We start from the raw sequence: 15,883 nt of genomic DNA, 5'->3' as shown, positions 1-15,883 counted from the left end.
AGTTGGTGCATTCTTGAATTCGATTCTTATATTTTATTCAGTTCTAAAATGAACCTGAACATCTGGATCGTCTCTAGAGGCAAATGAGCTTTAGAATCAAGAGCTGGAAACTGGATTTTTTAAATTAAAATTATTGGGATGACATTAGTTAATAAAATTACATAGGTTTTTCAAGTGTACAATTCAATAATACATCATATATATATTATGTTGCATGTTCACCATTCAAAATTAAATTTCCTTCCATCACCATATATTTGACTCTCTTTACCCTTATCTACCTCCCTCCTCTCCAACTTTAAAGAGATATCAATTGCTTTTTCCTAGATCTGTACACTTGAGCCTACGTAGGAATAAAATTATACTCCATAGCAGTTGAGCTCAAATTAGCTTCTTTTGAAATGAGCTCCTTACATTCACTTTGCTGATGAAATTCTCTTTTTTAATAATACTCCATTAAATCTAACATTTCAATAATAGTATTCTGTTATTGTAAAACACTTTTAAAAAGCATGCAAAATAAATGTGTATAAATTAAATTCATTTTCTAGTAAAACTACTCCGCAGTTCCTGAGATTAAATAATTTTTATTGCTGATAGTCAAGGAAATTTCTTTTATGTATTTAAAAGAAATTTATTGAAATTTAACAATAGGACAATTTAACAACAGAAGAAAAGTATATTGCAAAGTGAGACAACGTTTTCTTAAAGTGGTTACTATTAGAACAATGATAACAAAACAGGCGTTTATCTTTTTTTTTGTGAATAACTATCAAACATTATTATACAGGACTATTACTATTAAAAGTTGAAAAGTTAACTACCATTAGTCTTTGTAATGCTGGCCTTAGTACAAAAATCATAATATGGTTTTATTTTAATCAGGCTGATTTCATAGCCTAGTTGTTCATTTTAATAAGATTGACTTCATAGTTAACTCTACTATGACAATTTTTGAAGTTAAAATTTCTTTGATAACAAGTAGCTACATTTATTAAAACAAAGAGGCAAATATATTACATGTCTTCCCTTAGAGTGATTTCTAAAGGAAACTTTTCTTAGTTATTAGGAGATATCTTAATTAAACTCTATAAATTTGAATATTATTATTTCTGATCTCATTAAAGTAGAATATATTAGACCATCTATTATAACTCCAATCTGATCTTTTCTATGTTACTGAAATAAAAACTTCCAGTTATTGAGTTCGACCAGTGCCTACAGTATTCTTATAGTTCATCACCTTTGTCATTGACCATAAGACTGAGTTGGAAATCTTTATTTTTTTCACATCTATAGTTTTACATTAGATCTCAAAATTATTTTTATATAATCATTATATTTAATTATGACTAGAAACACTAATCTTGGAAATAAACATAAGGTTAAAACTCACATGAAGGAGTTAATTAACAGAATATTTAATGTCCAAAGTGTTCATGTTTTGTGTTTTAAATCCTATTAAACTGATGCTGTTACTAGGAAGAATATAATGTGAATTCACTAGTGAGTTTGCCTCTGACAGAACTGTCTTGAACACTGGAGATATTTAGCCCCAAATACCTACTGGGAATATATCATATATCAAAAAATCAGCTTGTTTGTTTTTATTGCTCTCTTGTAACTCAAACTTCTAGACTTGGTCAAGAGCGGCCTCAGCTTTAGCCTCATACTTGAGAGCAGTGCCACTTCATGAGTGGATCCATGACAAGATAAGGAGTTTACAAGTCATTTTAAGTAATAATGAAAAAAAAGTCAGCTAAAATAAAGAGCATGCTTAGTGATACAGTTTATTTACAGTCTGGTGAAGCTCCTTATTTCATCATGGACCAATAACAAGGAGTCCATGATGTCAGTTGGACTAGCAGTCTTTGATTAGCACTGCTTTAGAGGTCTGCTCTGGCCCTACTCCAGCCATGCTTCCTCCACAGGGTAAAGAACCTGAAGGATCCAGAAGACATGCCTAACCAGAACCACACCCCAATTTTCCATGGCTTGGGTACACAGACCTTGGAATTCTTTGGCCAGACTTTCTAAGCTTTCTTGGGCCTCCTACACTGATTCTTTCTCCCAAAGATAAACCACATACTGGGTGCCTTTTTTATAGATATACAAAGAGAGTCTGTATATGTAGTCTGGGGTGTCCACTTTTGTACATAGCCCCTCATAGTACAAGTCAGTGGAATTAGGGGCTAGAAGGGAATGGTCTGCTGTACAGGGGCCAGGGCCAGCTCTCCACACATTGCCACCTTTCCGGCAATTAGATAGTTCTAAGTTTCTTCCTGGCCTCTACTTCAGTGTAGGAGAACATATCCCTCACTATCTGGTATGTAGACCTTCATTTTTACTCTTGCCCCATGTCCTATAAATGTTAGAGAAAGCTTCCTTCCAGTCTATAAGTATTACTTTGAAAAAAAACCAAAGAGATTATTTTTAAACATGGAACTTTAAAAATATTCAATCCCTACTCTTCTAATTGCATTTGCTTACATTTTTTGAAGTATTTAAAATGCAGAAAATTGTATAGTACTTGGTTTTTAAAATATGCCTTCATTTTCTTAAAGGAAATCATGTTTTTCTTGTGCTATTCTATTTACCAGAAGTTTCTTTTCCTCTGTCATTCCCTAGTGAATTGTATACATTTTCCAAATAGTTTTCCACCTGTTCTGACCTTCTCCTCACCTCTGATAACTTTTATTGTCCCAACTTAGTAATAAGGTCTCTTATCCCCAGAGTAGGCCACATTCACCATAATTCTGATTGCTTCCTTCAGTTTCTATGTTTTAGGACACTTTTGAATGTTTTTTTCTTAATAACTTTCTTTTCATCTTCACTATTTTGTTGTCTTTTTCTATCTTGAGTACACAAATATTTATATATTTGCATATATAGTCGGATATTTACATGTATGTAATTTGTCTTTGTACTAATTTCTTCTCCCTTGGCTGTGAGTTTTTTTTTAGGACAGTGACTATATCTAAGTGTTCTGTTTTGTCACCTAATATAGTGACTGTCACACAGATAATGAATCAATAATTTATGTTGTTTAAATAAACTGAACAAAATAAAATTGTTATATACTATTAAAATATAATTTACAGAGAGGAGCTATCTGGATCTTTAAGATTTTAAACCATATTTTAATAATAAAAAGGTCTATAAGAAGTAATAGTATTTCTTCTATACTGCCTATAAAGTTGAATGTCAAACTGAGGATTCAAAAAAATAAAGCCAGTAGAGAAGCAATGCCTTAAAACTCTGGAGAGGCTTTAGAATGGAAAGATCATCTTCGATTAGCTTTGTCGTTATTTTTCAATAATGAGTGTCTTCATTTTGAAAAGTGTTATTTCAATATTTGAAGATTTCCTGCCAGTGTTATCTTTTTTTAATCCTTACATTTAGCTTCCCAATGAAACTATTCATTTATTCAGTTTCCATAAACCCCTAATAACTATTTTAATTTTTTCTGTTCTTGGCTCAATTCAAAATCATAAATACAGGTTTGAAAACTAAATTTGATTTCTGTGCAAATAATTCCCTTCCATATGCCCATCCCCACTAATTGCTAAGGAACGGCAACCATGTACATCAGTTTTATTTATAATAAGCTCATATCTTATTCCCTACCAAATGGAAAGCCTGTGGATCATAGATTGACACATTATAACCACTTTCTCTCCAAATTAAACTAACGTGAAATAGTAAAAGTAATTAGTGAAGAAAACTTTGCTTTTAATCATAAAAATCAAATGTGATTTTCAAGTAACTCTATTATGCTCGCTTATTTTCAATATCAAATAGTTAAATATCCTGTAGCTAACGTGAAAGAAATTCAAGAGCAAATTAAACCAGTACTACTGTAATTCTTAGGTTGTATTATTTATTAAATATTATATGTTCAACATTTGCCATAAGAATAGGTACATTTGTTAGATATAAAACTGGTTTTAAAGTTTATGCTTATATCCACAGTGTCCTTGAGATTTTTATAGTTTTAAAAATTTAGCCTTAAAAATATATTATCTATTCTTCTAGAAAAATGAATATTTTCCTATTGTGTAGCCTCAATTTAATTTCTAGTTATATCGGTCTATTACCTTGGCAACAATTTTTAGGCAAATGTTACTAAATCTCTATATATCAAAACCAAAAACTTGCTCAGAAGGCAAAACATATACAGACATAAATAATATATACTTGTATTTTCAGTATGCTTAGGGTAGTTACTAAAAATTATTGAAGTATGACATTTTAATTTCATTATTTTTCAGATTTTATATTTTTTTTTGTAAAACATAATCAGTTATATACTCAGTGGATGTTGGCCTGGTCATTAAGAGAGGTATTTAAAGTACTGACTATGAATATTTGCAACAGTAATAGCTAACATTTATTGTATGCTACCACAAATCAGGCTTAACACTAAATGCTATACCAAATGATCTTATATGATCATCAAAACAGCTCTATAAAATAGTTATTGTCATTTTCTACACTAAGAGACTAAGAGGTTATTTAAATCAGAAGTATAATAGATTATTATAATAATTCATTTTATACTGTTATAATTTTATCATATTTTTAGACAGAACTAACTTCTTTGTTCTTACAAATAACAAGAGAAAAGTCATAAGAGCAAAAAGCAATGTGTACCAAATGAAAAGCTTCCCATTCAGAAACCTCCCTACAATTTTACTAAAGGAATTGAAAGCCATTCGTTAAGCGTTTACAATAAACCGGGCTATGTTCTAGGCACTTAGGTTTCAGCAGCAAGCATAATAAATAAAATCCCCTGTCCTAGGGTTCTGTTGGAAGAAACAGATATTCACAAAGTAACTATGTAAATCAGAATATATGTTAGAATCACTGGACATAGGGTATGTATAGGCTCAGCTTTAGTCAATATTGCTAATTAACTGTTAAAGTAGTCGTAACTCTATACCTCCATTAACAGTGTATGAGAATTCCATTTGCTATGTATACTTGCCAGCAATTAGTATTATCTACCTTTTAAATTTTAGCCACTTGGTCAGTGTGGACTAGTATTTTATTTTGATTTTAATTTTAATTTATCTGACTAGTATTTGTATACTTTGACTATTTGGTTATCCTTCTCTGAAGTGCTTACTCGGTTTTTTTATTGAATTGTATTATCTTTTTGTTACTGAATTGTAGAAGTTTATCATTATTCTGAATATGAACTTTGTTATACAAGTTGAAAATATTATATTTAACTTTGCAGCTTTCCTTTCACTCTATTAATGTATTTTCATGAACAGAAGTCCTATATTGAGTGAAGTACAATTTTTCAAATCTTTTGTTTTATGGTGAGAACTTTATTGTGCCCTACTTAATTAATCTTAACCTATCCCAGAGAAATGAAGATATTCCCCTGTTTTCCTCCACAATATGAATTGTTTTATCTTTCACATTTATGACTATAAATAATTTGCAATTGCAAACTATAAGATATAGGTTAAAAGTTCTTCTAGATAGGTGTCTAATTGGCCCAGCTTCATTTATTGGAGGGAAAAACACCTCGTTCCCCATTGTTGTGGCACTTTTTGTAAAGAAAGATTTGTTTAAGATGGAAAATTTTCAGCAAGTTTGAATGTTAATAGAAAAATCCAATAGAAGGTAAAACTGATGATATGGGAAAAAGAAGACAGAATGAACTGTGGTAGGCTACTGTGGATGTGAATTAAAATACAAAGGGAGATGATGGCTTTAGCTAAAAGCATAAGCAGTCATTAATAGCAGTAATATTAATGGTGATAATTGATAACGCATATATTTTTTTTTCATGAATCAGGTGCTTTATGTTTGTAGGCGCTAGGCCTGGCTGACCCAAAGTCTGGCTATAATCCAAGGCCTAACTGATCCAAGGCCTGACTAGTCCAAGGTCTGGCTGGTCCAAGATCTGGCTGTGATCCAGGCCCACAGCTAGAAATAGGACCCCAGACTTAGAAAATATGTAAACATATTTCAGCTTACTGTATCAAGCATGTGTGGCTGAATGCCACTTTTGTATTCTGCTATGTGAGGAGCCATGTGGTTCCCTGGAGAGCAGAAGAGGAGAGCAGAAGGGGAGCACAAGAAAGGGGAGCAGAAGTGCGCCCAAGACTGAGTACCCTGTGCAAGAGACTACTCTTCCCGACAGAAGTGCTCTCCACGCAATAAAGTTGGTGCCTGCCATTTCATCCTCATGTCTGCTTCTTGTGCATTCTTCTGGTTGGGCCTCACACTGAACCTAACCTTCTTGCTCTGACGCTCTTCAAAGCACTTTCACATATACCACTACTGCACACACAGAGACACAAATTTATGTATGTATATATATGAACTTATGTATATATAGATATATATTTTTATGTATAAATGCATATAAACTCATAAATATGTGAGAATAAAATTAGTTTCTATATTCTATATTATATTCACTTAAAAACACTATGAAATAAATAAGATATTGATTTTATGCAAGAAGTATTAGAGGCAGAGAGCATGTGAGTAACTTGGCCAAAAGTGGCGAAGCTGGGATTTAAATTAGGTAGACATAACTAAAATCTGTAGGCTTAAATTAATATGAGATATTCACTCATAGAGGCTTTTTTGGTCAGATTAGTTAATAGTGAATTAACAGATATTTATTAAGCATCTAATTAACAGGCATTTAACCAAATATCGAATTTACATATTTCTCATGTTTTGAGCCATATCTTACTAAGCATGCTTAAATTAAAATAATTATCTAATTTCTATATTGGCTTTCATAATTTAGCTGCTAAAAATAAAAGATATTTAATTGATCACTTCAAATTTCTTATGTAATGTATTTAAAAGAAAAGGAAAACATTCCTCTTTTGTCCGAAGCCTGTCACTCACAAAAATATATGCCAACAACAGATTCAGCTTTCAATATTCCATTTTCTGTTGTGTCCCACTACACTCTTAAAATGATTTGAGAACTGTGTGGGTTGAATCCAAACACTACAATAGTTTCCTCTTCAAACACTTGCAAAATTGCTCTGGTGCTACTTGTTTTATCTAATATCATGCTTGGATGGAACACATACATGGTTGTTTAAATGCACATTTTAGTCAAATTGTAGGATCTAACATCAGCATAATATTTGTGTGGTTTTGCAATAGCAAAGTCCAAATAAGCTCCTAGCCCTCTAACCTCTGAAAAACAAACTACAGCATGATACACATCAGACATTGTAAGTTATATTTCTCTGTTGCCCATTAAAACACTGGTATATATCAGACAGTTCAGAGAAATTCAGGCCAATGCAATCAGAATGAAACCTGAACTTGTGTTTAATGTCACCTAGGTTTGAATCACTTCCCCTACATTCCCCTACAATTTATCTGAGGCTTTTCATTTGTATGTCTTTTATAAATACATACATTGGTCATTGTATTTCATGACTTAAAAATACTGCTGTGAATAGAGTTGCTAAATATACCACACATACACCACCAATTTTCAAAGCAGGGAGACAACTTTCCGAGTAAGAGAAAAGCCCAAAGATAAGAAAGAACATGTCCCAGCATGTTTGGGATACATGAGGCAAAAGACTTAGCTGGTGCCATAGGTGGTTGTTAAAAATTAATAAGAAAAAAAAGCAACAGAACTTGTGGAGTTCTGTGGAGTCAGGTTATAAAGTCCTAGAAATTAAATTACAATATTTAACTAGTTAATTCTAATAATTTACTGAGTACTTAATTTAGCAGACACATTGCTATGTACTAATGATTCAGATTTGAACAACATATAATACTCTCAAGGAGCTCGGAATTTCATAGGAAAAAGATGCATGGAAACAATGTAACATTGTGTGATGAGAACTGTAAAAAAAGACACATGTAAACTGCAATGGGAACTTAAGGGATAGGTTTATTCAATCTTCCTGGGAAAATGAGGGGAGAAAGGCTTCACAAAACAGGTTTCCATTAGTTTAAGTGTTGAAGAGTAAGTGATGGTTTACTGTACATATCTTGTGGAGGGATCAACAGTTAACAAAAATCCAGAGGCAGACGTGTTAATTCAGATGGCACACTGTCAGATACTGATTTTTGTTGTTTATCTCTAAACTTTACAATGACAGATAAAACATATTTTTAAAAATGAAATTTAAGACAAAAACAAGTTTAGCCAGAACAAAAATTTGCATACTCAACTGTGGACTTCAGCCAATGTCTTCTAGGTTCTGGTACCAGAAATAGACTGAAGCAATCGATATATACTACAGGATATGTATATATGTCAGGTGACACAAACCATGTTTATTATATTAAACCAGAAGCCAAGTTGAAATGCTCCAACCTGTGAGAGTTTAAAAAGCTGTGACTAATTGTGATTGCTTTTTAAGTAGAATTATATATCTGAGAGGGTGAGAGAAAGAATACAAAGCCATACACATATGAGAGAAAGAATAAAAAGTCATAAACACAGGGGTCTAGTGAATAAATAACTCTTTTCACAGTCTTACCCTTGGAAGACAGCAGCAGTTGTAAATATTAGATCTGCTTCTGGAGTGGGGTTGAGGATACAGGCGTACATATGCCGTATAGCTACACTGGATCCAAGGAGTACAAAGATCAAGAGAAAAATAACAACAAACAAAATCTCTCATTCAAAAAGAGCCAGCAAAAAAGGTCTAAAGCACAGAAGGAAAATTAAAACTAAGAGTAACTCTTTTCCTACAGTAAAGTAGGTAGCCAGAGTGACCCTCTTGATTAAAAAGATAATAATGCTGGATAAAAGGTGTTTGAATGCACATGTACTCACACACATGCACATACACACAGCTTTTAAAACTCATTTTAAAATGACATAAAAATAGGGATCTGATGAGTAGAATAAACAAAACAGGAACCTCTGGAAATGTAAGATCACACAGCCAGCCTTTAACTCTAAGAGTATCTGCCAAACCTTTGAGAAAGCACCTTGATGATGTACATGATATTGAGGCAGAAGATTAAATTCAGGAAACTCATAAATTGACATTTCTCAGATGAATCTAGGACCTCCAAAGTGCCCTACAGAGAGTAAGGGTTAATTAAAAACAAACACATGGCACAGACAATAATAAGAATTTGGCTTTCTCACCTCTGGCACTAGTTCGAAGGAAAGGAAAAAAGTGATCTCCTCCTAGAATTTTTTTTAATTGAGGGCAACTCGTATATATTAAAGTTCACAGATCTAAGTACACAGATATTTGAATTTTGTATTTAACTGCAACAGAGATGAAAATATAGAACATTTCCATCACTTCAGAAATAAACTCATGCCCTGCCCAGTCAATACTGCCCCCATCCCTGAGGTACTTATTATCCTGGCTTCTAGCCTTATGGTTTAGCTTTGGTTGTCCTTGAACTTTATTTAAATGAAATCACACAATATGTCCTGTGTGTGCCTGACTTCATTCACTGTGATAGGCAGAATAATGGACCTCCAAAGGTATCATCAATCATTTTAGCTAATGTCAAGGATGCATTCCTAATACCTTTTTCAATTGAATTGAAGGTGCTTGCAATAGTTTGAAGGAGCCATATCAGGGCATTTTCCTTCATGAAGAAGATTCCAGTGGTGGATCTTAAAGAAAAAAGATTAATGTATGCCATACCTCTGGGGCTTTATATTGTTTCTTCCACAGGTGCCTGGGTTATTATTTTACCTCTCTTGCCACAAAATTGGTGTAATCCATTGCTATGTCTATAACATTTTTTTTCCAACAATTTTCTGCTCATGCCAGACCTGTTGTCTAGAAAAGTCAAGTGCAAGAGGGACAAAATCATTTTCATGAAACTTACAGAAATACATTATGTGCCCCACTCTGACTCTTGTATGCTTCTTAGAGGGATTCAGTGAGCAGCATATGCAATCAAGTAGTCATTGTCCTTATAATTTAGACGTATGTCAACCCAACAAAAAAAATACAACTGCCTGAACCACGATTAAGTTTGAACCCTTAGAACCCCTTTAGGCTGGGTGACCACTTGAAGGGTATGCCAAACAGTCCAAACTGGCTGGCTGTTACGGGGGGTGGAAAAAAGCACGGTGTCTAAGAATAGAGAGGGTGCACCCCAGAATTTTCAAAATAGGAAGTGACCAAGAGATGATCCTTTTCTGAGAAACAGCCATATTTAGTGACCAAAATGCATTACTAAAGTTTATACATCAAGAGGGGTTTAGGAAGAATCAGAAATGTTTTTAAATCCATATGTGAGGAGGCTGTTCCAATGCTCGATAATACAAGGTGGCTGTGAATGGATCACAAGTAACATGGAAGATTATCAATTCCTTTGAGTACTGACCCATTTTAAGTGGCTTTTGCAATACATGGTCCACATGGTCATATTTACAAAAAACCCAGAAATCTAGAAATATGACAATGATTAGTTTCTAAGGCCATGATGGTAGGGCTAGAATCAGCTGATCAAACTGGAACAGCCACACTCTAAGCAGAAAAAGTGTCAACAACAGTGAGCTACTCATATAGCCCTGATGGAATTTCAATAGTACAACGTAGTTAGCCTTCCAGTAGCAGCAAAGGGCCTCTCCTCAGATAATGTGGGCTCTCTTATCATGGATCAAATGAGTCAACTCTTAGCAGAACTAATACATCAGATATGCAGTGGCCCTGAAATAGAATTATTGAGTCCTGTAATGTATGCTCAGTCTGTGATGGTGGCTGTGTTGTCATGTCCAATACAATGATGGATCAAGGCATCAATCTGGACAGGGAAAGATTGAGCCAGTCAGACTGGGCCCTTAACATGGGCATCTGTATGAGTGACCCAAATAGCTGAATCAGCAGCTGCAATTTGTTTTTGCCATTCGTTTCTGCCATTCATGGCTCCAAAGAAGAGAATCTTAAATCTGATAATCTGTAGTTTTCCGGGTGAAAAACCAAACAGCTAGACCTTAAGCAACAGAACCAAATATAACAAGTTTCCTTCAGGAGAGTATGGCCAGAACCACAAGAAGAACTTGAATTCTGCCCACAGAGAAGAGCAACCATATCCAGTTTTGCTTCTCCATTACTAGTACTAAGGCCGAACAGTTGCAAAAGCTCAGAACACACTTGAATATCAGGCTAGCTCAACCATCAGTGGAGAAGGACCAAGCATTTAGGAGACCTCTGTGAACCAAGGTCCCTGTTGAGCCACAGGCTTTGCTTGAGGCAGTGAAGTATAAAATTAATTGCCCTCCAGATGTGTCCTTAAAAGCTGATTTGTAGTCTAGAGTATCATATTTATTATTCATGACATAACTAGATATATTAAACTTCCACTGCCTTTCTAAAAAGCTAAATCTTCAACTTGGCAAAAAGAAAGACTAGAGCTAAATGCTTTTCTAGTATTAGTTTCTATCTTTTAGATATGTGTGGTATTTACTTCTCAAGAACCTGAAACTTAACATCTCTACCCAATAGATTAGCAATCACTGTAAAGTTTCCCATTTATTATGCCTCATCCAGTACCATTAGAGTTTTGTATCTGTGCTACAAAGGAACTGGCTTGGCTGAAATTCATCCAACTTTATTTTCCACCAAATGTGTGTTGTAATCAATAACTGAAGACATTCAAGAAAAAAAATTTTCAAATGTGGTTAGATTCATGTCAGAATCATTGAATGAAAACACAGGTTATATAGAAAGGTCTAGAGAATAAATTTATTATGTAAAACAAAAGTAGCAAATTTTTTTTGTTGTTCTCTTTAGTAGGAAGTTTAGGCAGTTGGAAATTATCTCAGTTATAACATGATTCCTTTCTATATAAATTTCCAGTGGTTCATACTAGGGGTGGGAGATACCTGTTAAAAGAAAAAGGGAAACATGCTAGATTAATTAGAATTAAAATTGGGGAAGACTCATCAGGTCATCTAGTCCCTTCTCCCTCCAACTGAATCCAAAGTATTAAGCCTATGTTCATTTGCATAGAAATTATAAATTCTACACAATATTTTATAAACATTATCTTCAAATTCACTGAAAAAATGTGTAATTCTTATTGAAAAATAATATCGCTCTCAGAATTTGTCTCTTGGAAGTGGCAAGAGTCAGAACAATAAACAAGAATTTGGGTACATATTGTTAAAAAGGCATCCTCTGAGATGACCAATAAATGCATTATTTATGACTTTGGACTTTATAATTAATAGATCATCAGACTCTTGGTGACAAATTCTTATTAACTAAATTCACAAGATTGGCCAATAGAATAATAAGTTTTATAATTTTTGGTAAAACATTTTAAGGAGCTATCTTCTGTTTAGACTCAGAACTAGCTTTTAGATCATGCTGAATTAATCTTAGCATATTCAAGACATCTACTTTCTCTGTAGAAAAGGTGTTGGATACTTGTGCCCCAACTCTGCACATATGCACACACCCACACCCACACACACACACACGCACACCAGCCATACTTTATTCAATCTTTCTTATGCTCTCTTGCTCCTTCTCTTTCCTGCAGGATGCTGTTGTCACAGCCTCATAAAATTTTCTCCTCTAAATATTGCTCAGTTGTGTTACCCTGGGATCTTAAGTCTGTGTATTATTATTATTTTTTTAGAGTTTTTTATTACACTGATTAAGCCTAGGAGACATTCTGTCTTCATCCAATAAATGATGAATTAGTTTAAGCTACAAAACTACTTTGTTTTCCTTATCACCAAATTATTGGCAGAAGGAGGCAGATAGAAGTTCCTGTTCTATGATAATTAGAAGAGAGACCAAGAGTAAGAATGGATCAGAATCACGGAAAATAGAGCCATATAAATATTTCCTCTTTAAGTGGAAATATGATGTTCTCTGATAGGATGTTCTCTGTACCTGGCTTTATAATCAAGCAAAATTCAGACAATTACATGTTCCTACTTAAAAGAGAATACATACATATATATATATATATATATAATCACACACATATATACACATATATATATGTATGTATATATATATTTACATATATATATATATTTGATTTATCTTTAAATTGTAAAAAATATAAAAATAAGAGAGAGAGAGAGAATGCATTCATTGATCGATCCAGATGTAGACACGATTTTTCTGACTCCAAGTCCTGGATTCTTTTTACTATAGCTCTGATTCCAAATTATCAGTGCAAAAAGTTTAAAGTGCTTGCCAAGAATTTTCTATAGATGGAAAATATGTATTAATACATTGTATGCTTTTGTGTGTTACTTTTCAAGTAGTGGGATGCTATTGTGATTAATAAAATAAAATTCATTTAAAGCATTGCCGAGTATGTAGCAGTGTGTTTAATTGCATATTTTAAAGAATAAAAGAAGCTAAAATAACACCTTTTTAAAGATTTGAAAAATTTTAAGTTAAAAATGTCCCTCTTGCTGTAAGAAATTTGGAATCATTGACAAATACCATTTTATAATGGCAATTAACACTGTTTTGCAGCTTTTAGTTGACTACTTCTACACAGTGTTGCTCTATCAGGATTATGAAAATAGTGATTGTGACCTTTAGAATAAAAAGAATAGTGGCTTTGAACTGATATAATTCAAGGAAATTTAACAATTTAATTGAGAACAAAACATTTTCCCTTCCAAAAGTTTCATTTAAGATAATTTATGCAAATTTAATAATGTTATCTCATTTGTACTTGGACAAATTTCAAAGTATTTTAAAGAGATTTTACAAAATTGGCTTATAGCTTTCTTAATATCCAAAAGCAATATTATGGATGAAAATTTTAGTATGCATGGATAAAGGAAATCTAAAGACATATTCAAATGGATCATAAGATCTCTCAGGGTAGGAAAAGGTCCATTCAAAAGCAGACTCAATTCCCTCCAGACTCGAAAGCATGTAGGATGCGTATAGCACAGCATATCTTATTCTAGAAATCATATCTAGTTGAATCCAGTTCATGCCCTTAAAGAGATTAGTCTGGAAGGACAGAAAGTCAACTGAATAAATCATTTTGATAATGTGTAATGAGTGTTGTGAAAGGGACAGAACAGATACTTTTACAGCAGGGAGCAAATTTAGTTCAGAGGTTAAGAAAAGCCTTTTAGTGTGACAGTTATTGGATTATCTGAGTAAGAGTCAGATTATTAAAATTAGTAGGAGGGGATTATGAAAGATATATCAATCTATGATGAGAGAACAGTAGATTCAAAGATTCAGATTTGGGAGAGTATTGGCTGAAAAAATGTATTAAAATCTCATTATTTGTATAAAACAAAAGCACGTGGATAAATTTGAGATTGTAGAGCTATATCAGATTTTGAAGTACCTTGTAAACACTACAAAAATTTGACTTTGTCACAGAAATGATAAAAAGGCTATGAGGTACTGGATTAGAAAATGGGCCTAAGACTTTAACAGACACCTCACCGAAAGAAGGTATATAGATAGTTAATAAGCATATGAAAAGATGCTCCATATCATATGTCATCAGAAAAAAATTTAAGTTATAGGATACCACTAAACAGCCCTTAGAATGTCCAAACTCTAGAACACTGACAATACCAAACGCTGAGGAGGATATGGAGCAACAGAAACTCTCATTCAATACTGGTGGGAATGCAAAATGGTAAAGCCATTTTGGAAGACAGTTTGATGATTTCTTATAAAACTAAACATTACTCTAATGTATGAACCAGCAATGATACTCCTTGTTATTTACCCAAAGCAGTTAAAAACTATATTCACACAAAAACCTGCGCACAGAGGTTCACAGCAGCTTTATTCTTAACTGCCCAAACTTGTAAGCAACCAAGATATCCTTCAGTAGGTAAATAGATAGATAAACTGTGGTCCATCCACAAATGGAATATTATTCAGTGCTTAAGAAAATGAACTATAAAACCATAAAAAGACACGGAGGAACCTTAAATGCATATTACTAAGTGAAAAAGGCCAATCCTAAATGGCTACACACTATATGATTCAAACTATATGACATTCTGGAAAAGGGAAAACTATGGAAGAGAAAAACTTTCAGTGGTTGACAAGAGTTGGGGTTGGGGTAGTAGGTGATATACAGAGAGCTCGGAAAATTTTTAAGGGAGTGAAAATACTCTGTATGATACCATAATGATGGAGATATGTCATTATACATTTGGTCAAACCCATAGAATGTTTAACACCAAAAGTTAACAGTAATGTAAACTATGGACTTTGAGTGATTACGATGTGTCAATGTAGGTTCATCATTGATAACAAATGTATTACTTTGGTGGGAATGTTGATACTGGGAGAGGCTATGCATGGCATGGAGGCGAGGGATACATAGGATTTTTGTAGCTTCCTCTATATCCCTTAAATCAAGGGTCCCTAACTCCCAGGCTGTGAACCAGTACTGGTCCATGGCCTGTTAGGAATTGGGCCACACAGCAGCAGGTAAGCAGTGGGCTAGGAAATGAAGCTTCATCTATATTGGTACCCACTTCTCTGCACTAGCATTACAGCCTCAGCTCCACCTCAGATCATTAGGCATTAGATTCTCATAGGAGCACAGTTCCTGGTGCCAAAAAGGTTAGGGACTGCAGTTCTAAAACGCTTCTAAAAAAGTCTTTAAAAAATCAAGTCGTATATCTTAATTAAACATGTGCAGTGTTTATATGTCAATGGTATCTCAATAAAGCTATAAAAGAAGAAAAAAGACAATGAAATGTTAGAAAAAGAAGAACAATGTGATAGATTTACATTTAAGAAAATCATTATGGCTAAACACAGTGTTTGTAATTAAGAAGAGAAAAATCAAAGACAATGAGAATTAAAACCGCTAATAAATCAAGTAGTACCTTTATCATTTGTGCATGTTTTGTATATACGCTATGCTTCAATAAAAGGTTTACTTAAATATTTTAAAAGATCTATTGAGC

The sequence above is a fragment of the Pteropus vampyrus genome, unplaced genomic scaffold (assembly GCF_000151845.1).
Source record: "Pteropus vampyrus isolate Shadow unplaced genomic scaffold, Pvam_2.0 Scaffold14, whole genome shotgun sequence".
Lineage (NCBI taxonomy): Eukaryota > Metazoa > Chordata > Mammalia > Chiroptera > Pteropodidae > Pteropus > Pteropus vampyrus.
Note: the sequence above shows the minus strand (reverse complement) of the source record.